Genomic DNA, 14,025 nt, shown 5'->3' on the forward strand with positions numbered 1-14,025 from the left:
GCTTGGCTTCAAGCTGCTGCCAAGGCCATTGACAGCTTATTTGAAAACAGAGCAATAATTAATCTGAGCTAGCATGTTTTGTGGGAGAGTGAGGCACCATTGCGAGTACCTCGTAATCCTGTCAAAGAGCTTGGCAGTTGCTGCTATAAGCACTCTCCATTGCAGTTCCATGCAAGCCGCAGCATATTGGGCACTTACTGCACAAGTGATTTAACTTAGATTCTCTTTGTTGCTATTTCAGTGTTTTGTAAGTGTTCTAAATATTTGTATTTGTACTAGCATTGACAGCCAGTCTCATTACTACCTTTTTCCTTCTGCAGCAGGCACTCTCACTTGCTTTACTCGAACCAAATTCTATTGTGAGTGAGTTTGCTGAATTTATGCAAACTAAATGTAATTGCTGTATTACTCTCATTTATTTACATTTGCAGAGGCAACGAATTCTTGGTGCCGACGAACGAGTTCCCTCCGCCAGTTCGGTTACACCGCCACCTCAGTAGTGCAGTGAGCTGCGACTCGCGTGACCAAATGGATACTCTCACTGCTTCCACAGGTTTAGAGCGTGCTCCCAGTTAAGTTTAAAACACCTTGCTTGCCATGTATTTAATTTTGTTGTGTAATATTGTCACCCTTGCTGATATGCTATTATTTGAAAATCATTCTGGGTGGTTTGGAACACATATTTTGCAATGGGGGGAGGTGGGAAGCACAAATGTGTGACTGCAATTTTTTGCCAGTCTAGCTTCTAGCCTTGCGAATTAAAGTAACAGATTACTACCTGAACAGGCCTGACATTTATTGGAGAGTTTGTCATATAGAAGAAAACTTGATCCCTTGTGGAGGTAACACAGCTGTGGTTCTCCGAGAAAAAGCTATCCGTGTGTGATGGTGTCTAAAACATGGCATTGTCTTAGGTAACTTGGCATGGAATCGGCCACTTCTTGTACTCTCTTGACAGCATCTATTGTACTATGTGCTAGGTGATATGCCTTCAGGGATAAGAGTAGATGGAGAATACCTCAGTAATCTGCAATTTGCTGATGACATTGCCCTGAAGCAGTCAGGATGACGGGCAGTAATGTGAGCAGGTTGTACGTCATGCTGGTCATGGAGGAAGTAAAAAAGCCTTAGAAGCAATGTAAAGGGTTCCGGAAATCGGCTGGTATGGATAGGCAACTACAGATCTTTGAAGAGTGGTAGGGAGATTGTGCTAGAAAAACTGCTTGCTTTGTGTGTGTAGCGCCTCACGACCTCAAGTGTATTGAAATCTTGGAAGGATCCTAACAGTACCATAATCTATAAGAAAGGGGCTGTCAAGCACTTGCAAACTTAAACTGATCGGGTTACTGTCCATTGCCTACAAGATAATAGAATTGGGACAATCTTGGACTTTCTATCAGCTGAAGGAGCAGCTGGCTTTCATAAGGGCTGCCATGTTTTTTAATGTGTCTGCCCTGCCACTGTTGTGTGCTGGATTGTAGCCTACATCCACATCGGATAGGAGGCTGTGCAAACAAACTGCTCTTTACAGAAGGGACATAATTTGAACTGCCCATATCATACAATGCAGCAGCAGTAGTGAAAAGTGCTCCACAAGAAGTGACTTATTTTAGAATAGTTGCTTTATTGCGGTAGCGTAAAAGGCGTCACCCTTGAGAAAAATCACAACCATGCCTTTGGCAGGTGACCTGGCCATGCACTGATTGGTTGTCTGGTTCTGCGATGTCATGAGGCCACATGATATGGCCGAACTGGCTGGAGCTCATATTGTGGAAAAGCGAAAAAGAGACAAAGGATCGAGAAAAGAGAGGACGACGCTATCTGGAGCTGCTAACTCAAGCAGCTCCTTTGAGGTGAGAGGTTGAGGTGGAATAGAACCGAGACCCTTGGATCTAGTATCAGACATCCTACTCCATGTTCATACAGCTTTGTTAAAACAGAGCTTTATACCCATGTTGGGTGGTCTTAGGCACAATGTGGTAGATTATGGTTGTATGCTGATGATTGTGTGTGAGATAATACCGGCACAAATTAAGGGATTAGGGCTTATAACCTTTCAGGACTGCTTTAAGCCAATCGTTCATATATGAATGATCGTTCTCACACACTGGCAGACGTAAATTTATGTATTTGGAACATGTAGCCCCATTTAGGCAGATAGTATGACAAAAGTAATTATAGTAATTAGTTCACAGGAATGGAAAAGGCACAGAATCTGTCACTTGTTTCTGTGGGCACCTGAACTGTGCCGTAAGGGAAGGGAGGAGGGAGTCAAAGTGGAAAGACAGAAATGGGTGTCGTAGTGGAGGTCTATGGAGTAATTTTGACCACCTAGGGATCTTTAACGCGCGCTGACATCACAAAGCACACGGGTGCCACTTCGTTTGCATCGAAAGCAGCCGCCAGCGATCGGGTTTGGACATGGGTACTCCGGCACAGTAATCTAGCATCTTAACCACTGCACTACCGCAGTGGGGCTATTGTGACAACCATAGTTTCTGTTTGTGTGCAGCTTGTTTATTTTTTTATTTATTTATTTTTTTTGTTCTTTCTGGCACAGTGTGACATTTAAAAAATTATTTGAAATAAAGAGGTCTTTGGCGCCATTCACACGATTCTGCTGCTTCTACTATAGTTTTCTGTTTATGAGAGTAGTAGCGAAGTCTCTTGAAGACAATTTTACTAGCTCTCAGTTCAGCTCAGATGATGAATCAGTCAAATGTCAGCCTCGGACTTCAGCTAGTGGCCAAGAAAAGCCTAGTTTCAATCTCTGATCACACTTGGTCAGTTACACATGCTCATTTTGTGTTCCCACTGTTCTGTTTCCATTCGCTGGGTTTCAGCAGTAATGAAAGCTTGGTACTACTTGATATGGCTTCTCCAGAACTTCAAGTGTGGAACTTCTTCAAGCAAATTCAGTGGAGTTTGAACACCAAGCTTCTATTGCAGATTTTGAAATTTAATGGCAAACTCTCCCACCTTCTGGAAAACATGTCACCAAATAATTCAGTCATAAATCCTGAAAGGTTTGGAAATGCCAATACTATAAACTGTAAAATGAGTAGAACAAGGCCGAGCATAAAAATGGGTGTTCTCAGCAACTTAGCTATATTTCTGAGAGAACAGCACACCTTCAAAATGAACTTCAGAACCTAAACTAGTAATAAAAGAGGCAGTGTGGCATATTTTTAATATTCTGAATTATTTTTCTTGCTGTCTTATTTTGATATTCATGCCCCCTTTTCTTTCACTTTTTGGATTTTTTCTGCAAATTTCGGAGAAAAAGTTTTTTATGCTATGTATAAAGCCAAAACAAAAACATGGGCATTTATTTAATTGAGCATCTAAATACCTGCATTTTAGTATTATCTAATAGCAAGATTGTTTAAATATTTCATTTAATAAACAAATTACATGGTGCTGAAGGAGTTGAGGCAAAAAAAAAAGCTTCATTTGCAAGCTGTAGTTCAAGAAATGACCATTTTTCTGCCTTTTGTATATCCTCAAGATTTTATTACAATTTCTTGATTTTATATTCATGTTTGACAATACTTTGTGAATATTTTACCCAGTGCTGAGAATTTATCTTATGTATTATGCTTATATTCATAATATTCACGTGTCTAGAGGGCATTTAAATAGCTGTATTTTAATTGGCTCATGTGCGTCATGTACAGAAAGTGTGATCAGAAATTGTCATCAAGAAACGTCCTTCATACTGGAACTTGCGTGTGAAGAGCTCTGGCAGGTGCGTGCTCTGTTGCCGCGTTGCAGAGAGGAGGAAAGGAGGCATCCTGGCTGTGCAAACCGCTGCAGAGAGGTGACAAAGAGGGTAATGGCAACCCCATGCATACGCGGGCCACTTATGCGCTTATTCACAGGACCTCGGAGGATGGGCGTGTGGTATTCGATCTGTCATTTGACGTGCGTAACTATAAGGCTGCATTCCCTGCACCGTACTTATTAGTCACATATTCTAATTCTGGTGCCGGGTTGTGTTTGCCTTAGCGATCTTAGAGCTCTTAAGCACTTCCTACATTTTTTTTCTTTTTTTTTTTTTTTTTTGTAGGTTGCAGCAAAGTTCTTTAAAGACTTCATTTATAAAATAGCAAGGTGCATGTATGCGATCAAGGATCTTTGAGGGAAGCTGCAGATGGGAGCTGTTGACGCTACCATGCTATACTCTTAAAGACAGATCTCAAGTGTCTCCTAAATTTTTATAACAAAACGAACATCCGCACAGTGTTTGCTGGAGATGCTTACAACCCTGCTGTCCTGTCCGAAGACAGGGGTACATGCATTACTGCCCGCCATATGCAAGGCCAGCCACAATTAAACATTCGTTACCAGAGTAACATGATTGCCTGGCTTTTTTGTGTGTTCACTTCCTTAGCATACTGTAGCATAGCCATAGTAGTGTGCACCTTTCCAATAAGTGGTCACGGGGTGTCACCATATTACCTGCTGGACTGCTTTGTGCATTTGGTGCTAGCACAGTGGAAGCAGAGCCGGTTTGCAGCAGTCCAGAGAGGAGGAGCGAACAATATGGTGGCACCGAGTAACTTATTGGAAAGGTGTATATAGATTGCTTGTTCCTGCAAGATGCGAGTTAAACTGCTCTCATACGAACAGTTTCGATCCTCATTGAACTGGATCTACATTCAACTCATTGTAGATCGAGGTTGTCACACGGCAACTGTCAAGTGCAGTTGAGCTCGAGCCTGCTTGACTCAAGGTTGCTTCCTCAATCCCTCTCGAGATTTCAAGCACACTCAAAAGCGGTCATTGACACCCTCGTCATCAACGAGCTCTAAAACTTGAAAAACGAATAAATGCAGTAGAACTGCACATAATAACACATAAATGTATTAAAAGGCATGATAGAACATTCGTAGAACAGCTAATTTTATAATATTGACACCGTAGTCTACTGCCAGTGGAAGCTAAGGTGGCGTTCTCTTCGACTGCGTCAGTGTGGAAACTGTGGAGTGGAAGAGAAACTGCACTGTAGCACTTGACCGCTGGGAAGATAGGTTAGATGACCTGAGGGGCCAAAAGCGGAATGCTGCTGTGTACACTGAAATCGTGCAATCATTACCCCAATCTTAAATTTCCTTTTGAGACTCATTGCGACTGACAGCAGACGACGGACCACGTAGGAAATTTCTCAATGCTGACTGAAAACGCTCGTGTAGCACCGGATGCTTCAATCCTTCTTGAAAGCCTGAATGCAGATTGAGTTCAATGAGGATCGGAAGTGTTTGTGTGACAGAGGGATTAGTGTAGCGCTGCTAAAGCTTTGTGTTAGCTGGTGTGCACAAGTTGGGTGGCCAAGCTGTGTTAAATGGTCTTGCAATGCATATTTAGAAAACAAAACAGGGCACCCCAAACGGTTTATTCAACTTCTCAGATTATTTGGCATTACACACATTGTCTTGAAAGCAGTCCACAATATGGCCAGCACAACTTATGTCCTTGCTTATTTCAGATTGTTCATTTAAGAGAGCTAACATATTCAAGGGCTACTGACCAGGCTGACATTTTAACCACGCCCGATAAGGCGTTGGACATGGTCTCTGCGAAATACTCAGCGATGCACACACTGGAAAGCAACAAAATGCAAACCAAAGCTCTCATGGTCCTTTTAAAACAGCCAAACCTTTTCATCCTTTGCACTGGCCATCGAACTTTGTCGATGAGGTACCCACAGATACTGCATTCATTGGTTTCTCTCTGACTGATGGGCGAGGGGTGTCACTTGGTCTGCTGATGTCACGCACTTTTTTGTCTTGCATTTCGTTTTCACTCATGCATACACTCACACAAGAAAGAAGGCTTTTAGTTTCTTGCCCTTGTCTATGCATGCTTCAGCGTGTTCTGTGCACTGTGCTATTCATACACCAACGGCTGGACTCAAGTGGCAGCGGCGCGCACTTTCATACAGCCTGCGCATTCGCCGCAGATATAATGGCAGCTCTTCTAAGCAAGCAGTGCTCTCTTCCCCGTGAAGTTAGTGCAGGATTTACCCAACCCTGGCCACTCGCTTCTGTGGCGGCGCTCGGTGCGCACCTGCGTTCGCGCCTTCAAGTGTTCAAGTGTTCAGTTTACGGAGTGAGCGAAATACTTAGAGAAATCATGTAGTCTCAATTTTGTGTGCGCAAAAGCGGTGCAGTGTAGGCTCAGGCAACAGTATTATTTTGATCATAGTAATACTTACTTTGTCTTATTTCTTACAGTGCGCAACATGTGCTAATTACCGTCTGAATACAACAGTGATTTGGGTTATCAGTCTGCAGTAAGGCAAGTAGCAGCATACTATTGTAAGGTCAGTCCCATTATGCTGCACAAAAGCTGATTTTTTTCTTCCTGCTGTAACTTTGTTTCCTTCATGATATGAGGGGAACTGTCAAAAATGCATTGACATGGCTACAGAAGCACAGAATTTATCACATGAACATTTTCGGCCTCTCGGGCCTGTTCTGCCAGGCCTGTTACAATTAGTGGCCGAGCAAGGAGGAGTACCTGTTTTGCCTACATGCATTATTTCAAATGATATGCCAGTGTGACGGCATCTTTTCGCTTTTGGGCACATTTCTGTCTGCTTCTGCACATGTACCAAAATTTCGGGCACCTTCACGTGTCTGCAAGTCAGGCTGGTCGTTGACCTGTTTTAAGTTGTTAGTGCAAATTAAAAAAAAAGGTAACCTGCTCTTATTGCACTTTTTGTGCACTTTGAACAGCGCATTCACTGTAACTGCTTTTCCTGTTCTGAGGCGTGCACAGCATCACCTCGAAATAACAGGAGACATTCATCACCATCCTCATATAAGGATAGGATAGTAGGAAAGCCTTCCGACCCTTGTCTTTGCCTGCCACCTATGTTGCTAAACTCTGCGGCTAGTTTGTAACGAAGCTAACTTCATGACAATAATTGAGCTTCTCGGCCGCAGTGTGCTTTTGGTATTTCCTTCGGTCCGGACCCATTCGTATGTTTTCTGCCACGCATTTGAACTTTATTTCCTCTGAACGACGTGCCCACGCCTGCAAGTTTGAAAAACTTGCAGTGCTTCCTTTCATCAATTTCCGAGTGATGGAGAACTCTGTTCCAATAATTTAGCTATATTTTATGAGAGTTTTTCCCTGGTTTTGGCTCTTTGGCAAGATGCTGATACACAGCCAGAGCCTGTAAGGATGGCTCATGGCCGGCACACCTATCATCTATAACTCTCAATACAACGGCAAAAATCACTGCAGGTCGCTCTGAACGCTCAAGTTCATGACATCTCGTTGGCAAGAATCACAACCGGGTGAAAGTGCAAACTTGGCCAGCCTCCGCTTTTTTTTTTTTTTTTTTTTTTTCCAGCTTGTTGCACACCAAATGACGGCATCACTGAGTAGACGCGTCAATGCCACACAGTGCCACGATTTCGCAGCTGTAGCAGACAGGAAGCACCCTCCATGCGTAGGTCGTAAAGAGCGCACCGTCGCCACTCGAATCCAGCCATGGTACACCGTGCATAACCATAATACAGAAAACACAGAACATCCATACATGCACGGGCTTGGTTTCCTGTTCCAATAATTTAGCTATATTTTATGCGAGTTTTTCCCTGGTTTTGGCTCTTTGGCAAGATGCTGATACACAGCCAGAGCCTGTAAGGATGGCTCATGGCCGGCACACCTATCATCTATAACTCTCAATACAACGGCAAAAATCACTGCAGGTCGCTCTGAACGCTCAAGTTCATGACATCTCGTTGGCAAGAATCACAACCGGGTGAAAGTGCAGGCTTGGCCAGCCTCCGCTTTTTTTTTTTTTTTCCAGCTTGTTGCACACCAAATGACGGCATCACTGAGTAGACGCGTCGATGCCACACAGTGCCACGATTTCGCAGCTGTAGCAGACAGGAAGCACCCTCCATGCATAGGTCATAAAGAGCGCACAGTCGCCACTCGAATCCAGCCATGGTACACCGTGCATAACCATGAATACAGAAAACACAGAACATCCATACATGCACGGGCTTGGTTTCCTAAGAAAGGCCAGAGGCCTCGCACCTATGCTTCGGCCACCCATTGAGCTCAGCCTCTCCCCCTCCTCCTCCTTATTGGCATTGTAGCTGGATGAGCCAAAGCTCACTTCTCAACCTTCAAACAAAGGTCACTGGTGGTGCTTGGGTAGCAGAAAGCAAGAAAAAAAAAAAAGCTGAGGCGGTAGCGTTTTGATAGAAGGCAGAAAGCAAGGCACCCGTGTTTGTGCAATGTCAGTGCACCTTAAAGAAAGAACTCCAGGTGGTCGGAATTATCGGGGCCCTTCACTATGGCGTCTATCATACCTGAGTCTCTTTAGGACGTTAAACCTCACAAACCAACCAGCAAGAAAAAAAAGAATGCCTGTAAAAGTCGGGGCCATAATGACTGCATTTGATGCATTCTTGTAGCTGTTTTTACCCAGCACAGGGCAGCGTTTCATTTTGTTGACCGAACCAACATGGCGGGCATAGTTTCTCAAAGCACTAAGAGATGGCGCTCCACATTTCGCGTATTTAGGGAGCCTACATGTACCAGCCCTACGCGTATTGTCTCTTGTGGAGGCTAGTCAACCAGGGAGGAGGGAGAGACTCTTTGGTGATGGAAGGGAAGGTGAGAAACATACCGGTTTTGGTGGTTGTAGCTCTGTTATTAACGAGTCTGCTGCAAAAGTATTTTTGGCCACCGCGCATTCTGAAGGCGCTGCTTCATAGGCAGCAGGTTTGAACACATTTTCGAACCTAGGGTGGTTTATAAACAAGTTCAGTTTATGGAATCGCACCTGAAAACGAAAGGAATGATTGAAGCAGGAGAAATGATAGCACCTTAAAATAGAAACAAAGGGTGGATGGGTTTTAAGATGCTTTGCAGCTGTTTTCCACTTGCCCAAAGGCAGTGCAGAGTTTTGGCCGGTGTGCAATGAGCAGTTGGGCGCATGGTTTTGCTGATGGCATGGCAGCTACGTGCTGGTTGGTGACATTTTATACACAAGGTCTTGTAGACTTTGTGTCTAGTTGGAAAAAAAGAGTATTGTAGCAAATGAGCATTATGCTGAAATAATTTTGTGAGTAGCTTCAAAGAGCAGCCTTTTTTTAAAAATGGCTGCTTTCCATGAAAACATGGCATTAGATTTTTGCTTTTCTAGATGGGGTTTTAAATTTTGTTTTGATGGTTTCTTGCAATCTTTTGCTTGTTCTTCACGACAAATGTATTTACTTCATAGCTTGCAATAAAATGCTTTCATTGCAAATAAGCATTCCTTGTGTGTCGTGCTCTTTGGTCTCATTATTTTGAACTGTAGTAGCCATGACAATCGGAAAACATTTGGGTGAACAGCATTGCATCATGTCTACATTATATTCCTGTAGAAAAAGAGAACGGGCATTGCAGTTGATGTCGATGAGACTGAAATCGACATTTGTTTCAGCTAAACTGTTTCCTCGATTTCGAATCTGGTTTGGGCTATTGCATGTCTAAGGCCCCAGCCAAATATTGCCCACTGCCTCAATAACAGCACATGCTCAAGGACCTAAAGAAACTACAAGATGAAAGTTTATTTTTCAACCCTTTGTGATGAGAGCAACTTTACAACAGGTAGAGGTATTGACATGGCACACAGGGATCGGGAATGCCAAAACCTAATGCGGTCTATGAAAGACGGCAAGCATGGGAAAGAGCTAATTAATTTTGATTGCTTGGTGTCCTTTTTATATGCACTGACATTGTGTAGCCCACAGGTGTCTTTACATCTTGCCTCTGCCAAAATGTAGCCATGTATTTAATCTTAAAACCTTAGGATTAGCAGTCGAATGCATAGCCACAAAGTCACTGCTGCACATAGGTAGGAAGGTTTCGGACGTAGGAAGGGAGTAATGTTTTTAAGCCAGTTTGAATCTGAACCATGAGAAACATTTCCCCAAGAGCAAAAAGAGGTGAATGTAAATTTGGAAGGTGCTGTACATATAATGTAATAAAAGGCAGCTTGCTATCATGTGATCATTTGAAAGGCTGAAAAGTGGATATTAACGCATTAGTTTAAAATACCTAAGCAAAGGACAGTGCAGCAGGTTATAGAAAGTAAAATAATTTGGAAAACCTTCACAAACACAGATGTGGATTAAAGTACAGTTTCAAGGTAATCATAACAAGGAAGTAGTAATCAGCTATTATTGAAATGAGCAGGCCCTATTTGCCCTGGGCAGGTGGCGTCCTTGGTCCAAAAAGGTGAGGGCATAAGCAGGTCCTCATCTGATGGTTTGTGTGGGTGGTACTTCTATGCTGCCGCAACACCATACCATATGACACAGAGTGCTGGGCATCTTGCAGTAGAGTACCTGCAGTTGAGATTGCAGCACATGGTGCACATCTTTGAGTATGAAGATGCAGAAAACTGAAAAGAAGCATTAGAGAGGGACATGTGATCCAGGAAATAGGGCTCTTCAGCTAATCGATTAGGTTTCGAGGGAGTGAAACAAGTAAGGGATACCAGACACTGGGATGAAGAGATAATGTCGGCAAATGAGCCAAGGTTAGCGGCTGCAGCTAACGCATGAAGCAGCGATGATTGCAGACCATTAATTCCCTTCAGCATACCTAATGCAGGCAGTGATGATGAATCAAAACTGTGTTGCCAATTTATGAAATAACTATAGATATGTAACTGCACTGTGGGAAGCCCACTTAGCCTCTTGATTTTTCTTCCAAGTTTTTGTTATGAATGGACAGAGTGAAAATGCGCAAAGGAAATAAATGCCAGACTAGGAATAAGTGTAGTCCTTCATTGAATGGCTCTAGTGTCGCATTGCTGAACTGTGGTTTAAAAGTTACTTGTGGCGAGATAAATGAGTCATACAGCCTCTGGGAGGCTTGCAAGAGAGCTGAACTGAGAAGAGAGAACTCAAGAGAACAGCAGAGACTTGTGCGAGCACCGTACAACCAGCCGGTTCAAATGGCGCGCCGTTGCAACGGTTGAGTGACAGCGCTGCAGGTGGCGAAAACGTCCAATGCCAACAAAAATTAATTCAGTAAAAGGAAACCTTTAGATGATTAAAATTGGCACTTTTAGTTTATGCGTCACCACCTCCTTTGTTTAACTGAAACTGTATAGTTTCATTTGCAACAATTTTAGATACGATGGTGCGTGCGCCATTATCATCATCATCGCCCCCTCCGCTAAATTATTTTGAGTTGCGGCGCGTTACATGAAACGTTTTAAAAAAATGTTTGACGCGTTATTGACTCTAGTTATTCTCCTTCCAGTGCTTTGCGGACCCTGTGTTGCGCTTTATCTATTTGTTGTTAATGCTAACGAACCATAAAATGGCTGTGTTCTGTGTTTATACAGCACAGGCGACGCACTTCGCACGGTGAGCATCACATTGGTAAGTCGGAAGGAAATGAGTTAATATATTGATTTGTGGAACATTAACGTACTCGAGTGCCATGTTGGTAAGCATGGTGCCTGCGCTAGAGCCGCGATTCTTCCGCGAATCGCTGTGTGAAATTAGCTGGGAACGATTTGTTTCGGGACGTTTAACTGTGAACATTGCAGCAAGGTTACTTTCTTGCTGCACTTGAGGTTGTCTGAGCGAAGTTCTGAGCTTGCCTGCGCAGAACTAAATAAAGCGCTCCGCTGAAAGTGTTTAGGCATTGTGACTACAGAGACATCGAAGGCTTACGTTTGTGTCAGAAGTGCTTTGAATTAATTTTTAGTGTGAATGTGAGGCATGTAGCTTTCCCCTAGCAGTCGTAAGATCACCGAGGCCAACGTCAGTTTTGCACTTGCATCGGACGCGCCTTTTCAGCACATGCTGCATGTATGCGCCTGTTGCTTTTATGTATGATGACTGTGGTAATAGTTTGCAGACTAGCTGTGTTTCAAGTGTGTTGACCGCTTCTTAATAGTGTGTAATGTTGATTTACTAGCTTCGCTTTTTTTTTTTTGGCAAATGATAAGGGCCTGACACGCTGTCCGTCAGTCCCGAGACGAGTGGTACGCTGTACAGCAAAGTAAATGTACTGCATTACCGAACGGGGTCACGTACTCGTTAGCTATGATTTTTATTTTTATAACTGTAGTGCACAACGTAGATGTAATGTGCGATCGCTTGGTTCTTTCCTAGTGTATTCTTGTAAAACAAATAAACTGGTCAGAACAGCATAGAGATGTGGCTTTAGGGAATGCATCGAAACAGGCTTACCAGATGGCTTGCCTCTGTTCTCATTCTTGCTCAGATCCAAAGGCAGTACATTTCATTTATCAACTTAATTTTTTTGTAATTTCAGTGTTTGACTTTACAGTAGTTGTCTGCATGTTAGGTAATCTTCCCAAGTATAGATGACTTGCAGCACTGTCACATTCTTGGTGGACCAGAGCCATGAACGAACCCTGTTTGCCTGCCTAGCCTGCTACTAGCTACCTGCCCCATGGAAGATACATATACCTGATTTACTATCGTGGAGTATGTGCGACAGCCACCTGATAGCTTGCAGCTTCAGCCATGTTTTTATGTTCTACACCTGTGCACTGCAGTGTAACGCTCTATCACGCATTTTAAAAAGGACAGTATTTAATGGCTACACGACATTCATAGGTGCCCTAGTGAGGCTCAGAGGAGTTTTGAAAATTCTTGTGCAGTATTGTTGAATTATTACTTACAAAATATTGTCCAGTGAACCAGTTTTAACTGTGAATGTATTTATTTTTTCTAAATTACTACCCACGCAATGTTGTTATTACGGCATTGTGAATGCACAAGATTGTTAGTCTGCTAGAGTTTCCAGTTTGTACAACCCATAGCCATTTAAACAAGAATTGCAATGGTGGCGCTGAAGGGCAGCACTTATCTGCGAGATGGCTGATGCATTGTGAGGGCACCAGACATTCCCCTCATCATCTGCGGCGACTGTCATCGATACTACGAAATCACAGTGGTTGCCAGTGTTCACGTGCGAACTTCTCGGGGTCGCAGTCAACAATTTCAAGCCACTACAAAAAGTGTTAATTGCATTGATTACATCTTTGCATGACAGCCGATGTATCCAGCATGAACTATGTCTTACTACAGGTACCATATGCCATTACTTGCTGTACTGTACGACAGCACAGAGCACATGTGTGATTAGTGGGGTAAATGAAATAAATAAATACTGTCTCCACTGGGAATCAAACCTCCATCCCTTGTATTCCTCACATACTGTACTTTGTTTATGGCAATAGAACATGAGTCAGCACAGATGCATTCTTGCAGTGGAATTATCTAGGCATAGCACTGCTAATTTTTGTTCTAATGTGGCACCTTTTATGGAGTTCACCGATTTTTTTTTTTTTTTTTTTTTTGCATCGTTCATATAATAAACACATAAAAACCCTGCAGCACTATGAAAATTTGCCCGGAGCATTCAACTCGTGCTACAGTATGTGCAGTAAAGCTACCTTTGTCTTTGTGTGCAAAATGAAATTTTTTACGAAAGATTTACACTTTGCATGTTGATTTGATCAGAATATATTGGTTTTGAACATCATTGGAAGAGGCTTTTCAATACCCGAGCTGGTTGTTAACTACCATGCTGAACTTTGTAGTCAAGTACAATATGTGCATAGTGCCTATATGCATACAATATATGCATAGAGGCAGGTAGAGTGATTGTTTAGGTGTACTGTAATTATCAGGCTGTGCTAGTATCGTTACAGCTATGATATAAAAATTCGCACCAGGTTTGTAGAACTTGTATTGTGAACAGTGGTTATATGGTGTCTGTGTATTTTATTTTAGCATAGCAGTGATATTGGTGCAAGCTCTGTCAAGTTTGGTTTTGTTTTGATTTTAACTTTGCTTATTGCCACTTATGGACAGCCTTATCACACAGCGCTATTCAGGTTCTACTAGTGTCGAAGATCATTGATTTCACTTTCTTTAATAGACACTGAGGGTTCACTGACACATACGCCACCAAATTTTTTTGTTTCAACTGCTTCAATTGTTTTCCTTCCCA

General features: G+C 42.8%; 1 long non-coding RNA gene across 1 annotated transcript in view; it reads left to right on the forward strand.

Annotated features, from left to right (window-relative positions):
- LOC146175284 (uncharacterized) overlaps window positions 1-10,970 on the forward strand; it is a 65,403-nt gene extending 54,433 nt beyond the window's left edge. Inside the window, exon 3 of the long non-coding RNA XR_014702181.1 lies at window positions 8,934-10,970. This is a non-coding gene — a long non-coding RNA (uncharacterized LOC146175284). The remainder of the gene's footprint in view (window positions 1-8,933) is intronic.
- Window positions 10,971-14,025: the final 3,055 nt, after the last annotated feature.

The sequence above is a fragment of the Amblyomma maculatum genome, chromosome 11, assembly GCF_055883805.1.
Source record: "Amblyomma maculatum isolate TAMU_Amacu chromosome 11, ASM5588380v1, whole genome shotgun sequence".
Classification (NCBI taxonomy): domain Eukaryota; kingdom Metazoa; phylum Arthropoda; class Arachnida; order Ixodida; family Ixodidae; genus Amblyomma; species Amblyomma maculatum.